An 8,172-nucleotide genomic window follows, 5' to 3' on the forward strand; every position below is an offset into this window, starting at 1 on the left:
TTGCACTAAATTCGTTACAATTGGTATCAGAAGAGGAATTGTTAAATAAATTCCGAAGACTTGGAATACAACTTGGACATGGCAAAGTGGAGTGAATTGAAGATCCAGCAACTGAAGAAGGAGTTGGAAAGCCGTGGATTGAATACAACCGGCAATAAACTCGAACTTCAGGCACGACTACGAAAGGCAATGGAATTAGAAGGAATTAACGTGGAAAAGTATGTCTTTCATCTTGATGTCGACGAGACAACAACAAAAATTTAAAAGAAAAACGAAACATCGCAGACAGTTACGAGCACAGACTTGAACACGATTTTGGCTGCAGTATCTGCACAAACATCCACAGTAACATCCAAGATGGAAGCACAGGAGGCACGCATTTCAGAAATTTCGTCGCAAATGTCATCTTAACTGGAAGAACAAAAGACAAATATAACATCTCAACTGGCAGAACAAAAGACAAGTATAGCATCCCAACTGGAATCACAGGAGACACGTATAACATCCAAGATGGAAGCACAAGAAACGCGTATTTAAGAAATGTCGACACAGATTACATCTAAGATTGAAGCACAAGAGGCTCGAATATCCGAAATGTCGGCGCAAATTTCAGCACAGATATTATCGCAGATTTCTGCTCAACTGGAAGAGCAAGAAGAACGTATTTCCTCGAAGTTGGAGGCGCAAGATACAAAAATTTTACAACTCGAAGACAAAATTGATGCCGAGATTGAAACATTGAGAGGTCGTATACAGGAGTTGCAACTAAATCGCCCAGCAGTTTCAGCGAGTAATCCAAAGGTAAAAACACCATCCTTTGATAGTTCTGTTCCTTTCCAGGTGTTTAAGCTTCAGTTTGAGAAGACCGCAACAGTGAACAAATGGAATACTGAAGACAAAGTTGCAGCTCTATTCGTAGCATTGAAGGGGCCAGCAGCCGAAATCCTACAGACGATTCCCGAAGGAGAGCGGAACAACTATGAAGCATTGATGGCTGCTATAGAACGACGTTACGGAAGCGAACATAGGAAACAGATCTACCAAATAGAATTGCAAAACCGCTACCAAAAATCTAACGAGACTTTGCAGGAGTTTGCTTCAGATATTGAAAGATTGGCTCATCTGACAAATGCGGATGCACCCGTGGAATACACTGAAAGTGTAAATATTCAGAGCTTTATTAACGGCATACGGGACGTTGAAACGAAGCAAGCTACATACGCAAACCCAAAGCCAACATTTGCAGAAACGGTATCCCATGCACTGACTCAGGAAACATCGTTACTTTTGAGTAAGCCCGCATACAAAGCTCATCGCGTGGAAGCGGAAAGGCCAGACTGGGTAGACACAATTTTGGAAGCATTAAAAGGGACGCAGCAGAAAAACGATGGTGCCGTCAAATGCTTTAAACCAGGGCACATTGCACGTTATTGCAGTACCAATCCTAACAGTTCCAGCAATGTGGGTGGCCGTAAACGCAGAGCTGAGGGAGCAAATCTACAAATCCACTCAATCGTTAAACTAAAGCGAGTCAGCCGCAAGGGGCGACAGCTGGCTCCCGCAATTGAATGCCCCATAATCTCTATCTCGCAAATTGGAAGAAGGTCAAGCAAACTTACTGTCGGAGGACATGTGGATGGAAAGGAACGTTTACTGACTGTAGAACGGTTGCATCCCATTCCATCATTCGATCAGATTTAGTCCACAAGAAGATAAGACCATTGCTTGGAGCAAGATTACGTACAGCCACGGGAGAAGACACACAGGTAATTGGAGAAGTAGCATGTGAAGTAGCAATTGGGAACGCCACGGTACTACACCATTTTACAGTGGCAGAGATTGTTGATGAAATCGTAATTGGAGTGGACTTCTTAATCGACCAAGGCATCAAGATCGATATGCAAAGCCAGACGATGCGATATAAGAACATGGATGTTACGGCGGCAAGACCAAGATAGGGCGCGCTCGTAATAATGGTGGGGAGAGAAGAAAAGAAAATACACAAACGAATTCGTTATATAAAGTGAACAATAATATTTATTAAAATAAATGGAAATGCAAATGCAACGTTAGTCCACTTAAGCACAATAAATGAAATTGGTTAGACAATAAAATTAAAGTAAAGGCAACTGCAAGATAATCCACTTACTCACATTCAATATTTCCGATGACGGAAGTGTAAAAATGAATTTTAGAATTTTAAATAGAATTGAAGGGCTTACCTTTGGTGGCTTGGCTGCTGGCGGTTTCTTAGACGTTCGCAAAAGAAGTGAAAGAGGTAAAAAACCTTTTGTTCGCGGTCACCGCCGAATCCTAGGCTTAACTATTATCCGGCGGGGTAAACGGTTATCGGTATAAACCGATATGTATAAATGAAAGATGTGAGATAAAAGGACAACGAAAAGAAAAAGTTAAGTAATACGAGGGTGCACCGCCATATTTAGGCTTGTGGCCTAAACATGCCAGCCCCCTTGCGGCGAGCAACTTCGAAACGATCGTAACGCCCCAACAACCAAGTCCCCAAGGGCTCGCGAGAACGATTCTCAACTTAAAATTAACGAATCTCAACTTAAATTTAGGCCATGCTGTAACTGCATATGGCAGAAAAATAGTGTAACCAGGGTACATAATTCGCCGACGCCATACACTTCTCCGTGGGATTCCTGTGAATAAAGAGATGTTAGTCGAAATAGACATGGGTTGATTTTAGTGCACTTTACTTATTGAATGGACATATACCCGATTATTGCTGGTGGGCTCCAGACACTACCAACCCGAATATGGTGGCTTGAGTCAGCAGCCCGCCGACGTTCGACGGTGGTGTGCCGCTAACCATTAGGCTGGCGTAGACGTCGGCACCTAGTGTGAGCCGGACAGGTGTAGACCGGTGGAAAGATGGATCCGCCAGCTTCATAAATTGGAATGGCGTGGCTACCGATGGATCCAGAGTTGCTGTCGGACTAAGCCGTGAATATCGCGACACCACTGTGGCCTGGGTCGTCACTGCTCCCGTTACCCCGTATTTCCCTCGCAGAACAAGCGTGCACTTCACGTGATAGGACGTGCCCGTTCGCTCTAACCCGAGGTCCTTCGCGAGATTCGCATCGATGATTGAATTGGGAGCGCACGGATCGATAAGGGCGCGTACTGCGTGGAGCTTCCCTCCTGCTGCTATCCGGACGACCGCCGTTGGAGCTATGGCTACGAATGCGCGTGTAATGGTCGTTGCTAGAGGAGTCTCCCGGAGGCGTCCCGTTCTGAAGCCGGCTGGCGTTGTTGGTTGGCGCGCGAGCGTAGTTACTTGGGCACGAGCATTATACGGGGCCGCCCTGCCAATTGAGCGGCGTGACGAGCGGGACGGACGCGGTTCCGCGTCGCCACGGCGCCGCCCGGCAGAGAGGTGCGATGGGGGGAAAGGACGTGTCTCCCCGCCATCCCCGCGTTGTAAGTTTGAAGGCCTTTCATGCCGTAGGAGCGGTCGGAACCGTTGTGGTCCTGAACCGCCCGGTGGTGTCGTGGCTAGCATTGAAGTAGGATCTTCCCGTCGTTCGACCTCTTCCTCGGCGACGTCCGCTTCCCACCACAGGGTTTGTTCCGTGACGTGGATGGATAGGGCTCCGTCGGAGCTCTCTTCGCCATCGCTCTCGTGGGACGGTGGTGGAACGTCGTCGAGGTGTGCTGACGTGTGGTGCTGCTCGTTGCACCGATGACAGCGATCTTCGCTGGGACATGTCTTCCGTTGGTGGAATGGCGATAAGCAATTTGTGCAATATCGCAAATCTATGATCGTCTTTAGTCGATCCATGTTCGTCATGCCCCGGTAAATCGGGCAGAGCCTTATGCTGTGCGACTTTTGACATAGCCGGCAGGGGGCGCTGAATGTGTTGCCGCGTGCCTCCGTCTTGGCGCGTTTGTGGGACAATCCAGTCATTCTGGAATATCAAATTGTTAGTAGAACATTCGTAGATGCCCTTAGATTGGGTGGCTTATGAGCGGAGACAAGGAGCTTAAGAGGCTGAGCTTGTGGTTGGCGTACTCGGGATGAATAATATGATTAAGTCAGTCTGCCGACATAACGACGTGTAGTGATTGAAACCACTGTTAGGTTTGGTAAAATTGCATTGAGATACGCGTAAAGGTTATCTTTAATGTTGAAAATATTTTCATCAGAATGAAAGTTCTGATGTTGAAACAATCAAGGAGTGAAATTAAGAATTATTAAATATAGACTTCGGACAAACTATATTTTTTGGTGTTTGCCTAATACAGGCAATATGCGGTAATATACGCTACATTTTTGTAGCAGATGGTATCACGAGTTACCCGTGTATTTTCACGGCTCCTTGTAATTGCCTTAAAAAATTTGGTCACAAAGCTTACCCACGCCCATGCAAATGTGACTATGAATATAACCTTTGAATGACTGTAAAATGACTAGTCAAATGACGTCGCGCAGATAAATGTGCGACAGATGTAAAGTGGCCTTTATTAGCTGTCTGGGAACACTCTTTGTGTTGATTTGGGCCATGTTGTGTGAGAATCACAAATTGGGGTGTGTTTGTTGATTTCAACACATCCGGGCGGAAAGAGCCTACACTATCGAGTGTGGTAATTAAGAGAGCTGTCAGCTGCTCACTCTTCCAATCGTTGGAATGAGACAGCTGTGCGGTGCTGCCAATTTGGAAGCGTAATGAGACATAATGGTCATGTCATGCAATCATTTAGGGACAGCTAGCGTCTGAGTCCTGACGCGACATCAACGCTGATAATTATTTCTGGAAATTTTCATTTTTTTGTTTTGGGTTTTCCCATAACGTTGATTTTGTTGAATTCCTATTTCGTAGAAACATTCTGACGCTTCCTTTAATTATTTTTTTCAATCTTAAAGATTGTATTGAAATCTCCCATTAGCTCTTCCACCGTTAAGCGTACGCTACTAAACAACGTTGAAAGGCTTGGAAATTTTACGGTCTTAAAATTCGAAGTTATTTCTTTATAGTTCACGAAACAGTCTAAACTAAGCTGGAGTTTAGAAGAAAACTTAACTTTTCCTAATAAAAATAATGGCAAACTGATTTAAGGAAAAAACCTATTTTGCTTATTTTTTTCATGTTTTTTTTTTTTTGATAAAAGGAAGCCCATGACACAAACCAGAGCGCGCCTTCTTAGCTAGGTCTATATTTTCGTGATTATATATATGTATTCTGATTTTGTTCACGGACTAACACTCGGGTGTGTTGGTTCTCATGGATCCGAGTTGTGATACTCTTTGGATCGCGCGCAATGTGCTTACTGCGTAAGAACCGAAAAAAGCAAATGTCATCGAGTGGCAACCTTGTTTCGTTCATTCAAAATGTCATTCATTCATGGAAATGAGTATAGAGACATTTTTGAATGAATTTTCAGGTCGAAAGCGTACAACGTGGTTTGGAGTTCGGTTAAGTATGGTATTCTCAGCAATTTATTACCACTATACTAATTGCTCTCCATTTATCTCTTCCGATAATAGTTATGAAAATGAGTGTTGAACCTTACGAGGAAGTCCTGCTCGTCTATATTCCAACACTAGTAAGCCTCCAAATCGTTCACAGTCATTTGCAGATATATCGGTGGTGCAGACGTGCATCAGCATTTTGTTACGACTTCAGCTACAGGTAATCGGATCTTCCTGTATAATATGCGACCGGGGGAGTACACAAATATGAATTGAACGCATGAGGGCACCGTCGATGCGCTCGCATTTATGCCCGACAGTTCGAACTTGTTATCAGGTGGTGATGATGGACGCATGACTGCCACTCGCCATAACACATGGGCCACTGAAGGAGATTGGGAAGCGCACAAGGGAGTAGCAGTCAATCAGCTCAGTTGTCATCCAGGTGGTAAGCTGGCGTTATCACTAAGCGCCAATCATGTTTTATGGACATGGAGTTGAATAAGGGGACTTGTAGCATGTAGGGCCAATTTGAAAAATCATAGTGATTTGGGTATGGTTTAGCTGGGTCGCCAACCAACAAACGCAAATGTCCGTAGTGCTTGAGGATTGGGTTTAATTCCCACTTTCCTAACCGTCATTTGCACTGCAGCCAATTTCGTCTTGATTGACGACGGAAAGTTGGTATCAACCACTCACCACCAGAATGGTGTTGCGGCCGTATGCCTGACGGCTCATCGTTATTGACGAACGTAAATTTGCTAGTACGTGCCAGGTGAATTTGTGTCAAGAATATCCCATTGTGGGCAGTCACTTACAGCACTTTGCGTGGAAAATGCGTTTTAGGGACTTTGATGTGGGAGGCCACAGGTGCACCAATTGGTACATGACCACGCGAGAATAATTTAATTGCGCCAAGATAATTTGTCGTACGTTTCATTGAGAGACTTTGACTTCACAAAGCAAATTGTTTGTTTCTGGAGATCCCATTCGATGTCTTCTTTCTGTCAAGTATTGAGGATTCCAAACCATGCACGTAACCACCGGTATGGTTGCAAGTGGCCAGAAGCGCAATACAGCATTTACGATGTGACGACAACATAAAGCTCGCTGGGTCATATATGTGTACCTACCAATTGGCAACCCTTAACATTGCCTAATAAACGAATAATAACAAAGAAAATAATCTTGAAATTTGTTGCCGCAAAATTCAAGTCAATGTAAATTCTTGACAGGCGCTTCAGTTAGTAAAATTATAGAATCTTGGAACTCTAGATTGGGGTTTAATATTGACCAAAGAAATCTAATGATAGTTCAGTCGCGGTTAATCATTTAGATTCCACACAATGGGTTAATTAGATTTTGGTATCTGACAACACGAAATTTTGCTGACTGGTTTTGCATGTTTACTAAGATTACTGAAAGGTTGAGGATTTTTTTTCTCTGTCAGATTCTCAATCACAAGTGCGGGCAGTTGCATCCGATCAGATAACGAGGAGGTGCTTATGTTTTCTTTAACGGTGTTGACACCATTCCAATTAATAGATCCGTCTTCCTTGATTACAGCTGATCGCCTAATTCTGTCGGCGGCACGCGATTACTTCCATGAACTATTCAATAGGGCCGCTGGTACTTGTCTACTTATCGAACCACCGATATCGACGCGACGCTTTTGAGCACCTAAGTATGTTTTGCTTCACCGGCAAAACGCTCATGGCCATTGACAATGTGGGTCGGATGATGAAAACGGCTTTAATACTTCAATTTAAAGAGCGCGGTTGCAGATTGTGCTGCTTTTGTCACGGGGCGTATCACATTACAGCAAGCTATAGCCTGGAAAGGGATACTCAGGGTGAGTACTAAATGAGAATTCTGATTAACGAAACATGAAACTTTATGCATGTAACCCAGAGCAGGGAATTTTTAGGTTTTGGGTCCAAGGGGTTGCAAGCAATCATAGAGATAGAGATAATTTCCCTGTACGCTGCGAGCGCAACTGACGACGAATCACTTTTGGCCTTGACAGAAAGACTGGAACCATATATCAGTATAACAAACTGAGAACTAATGGCTGAAGCAGGTTAATATCGAAATAAGTCTAAGCGACTTTGAAACAATTTTTTATGGATGGACATGTAATCGTTGTGGGCGGTAAACGTGACGGTCATCACATTAATGAAAAAACGCCGCTAGAAATTTAAACCCAAGCTATTTAAAACAGTTGCCAGCCATGAATTTACGACGACTGAACATTGTGTTGCACTATTAAACGGCACAAAAATCTTTGCAATCGGTGGGCATTCTGACGGACTTGGTATGGATGGAAATCAGTAAGTAATATGATTTTAAAATGTATGCAATTGGTCGATGTCATGAATAATGTAAACTGTTGAATTCTAGGATCCCGTTATATCAACATTCAAGTTGATATTTAAAAAAAATCTTTTATTTTGATTTTAAGTATAAAAATTTATTTTTGTTTGTTTTTGAGTTTAGATATTTTCAAACTAATTAGAATTTTCTTTTTTTTGAAGTTATTCAAAATTTTAAGTTAACACGAAAACTCAATTAAAATTATTTTAAAAATTAAAGTAAAGAGTACAAAGTAGTTAACACTATATTTACTCCCCCTCCAAGAAAATTTGAAACAAACAAATTATTAATTAATATTAAATGTAACCTTTTTTTGGTTTTTGTTGTTTAATGTATTTGTATTTAAATTAGTGTTAATAAGTATG

The 8,172-nt window shown here is 42.9% G+C and overlaps 1 long non-coding RNA gene across 2 annotated transcripts; it reads left to right on the forward strand.

Annotated features, from left to right (window-relative positions):
* The first annotated feature begins 5,517 nt into the window (after window positions 1–5,517).
* On the forward strand, window positions 5,518–7,759 carry LOC137243949 (uncharacterized). Of its 2 annotated transcripts, none has more exons than XR_010950684.1 (3): window positions 5,518–5,882; window positions 7,001–7,286; window positions 7,346–7,759. It is a non-coding gene; the product is annotated as an uncharacterized lncRNA (long non-coding RNA). The 2 variants fall into 2 exon arrangements; XR_010950685.1 differs by lacking the exon at window positions 5,518–5,882 and adding an exon at window positions 6,534–6,933.
* The last annotated feature ends 413 nt before the right edge of the window (window positions 7,760–8,172 follow it).

This window comes from Eurosta solidaginis, chromosome 3 (assembly GCF_040869045.1).
Source record: "Eurosta solidaginis isolate ZX-2024a chromosome 3, ASM4086904v1, whole genome shotgun sequence".
NCBI lineage: Eukaryota > Metazoa > Arthropoda > Insecta > Diptera > Tephritidae > Eurosta > Eurosta solidaginis.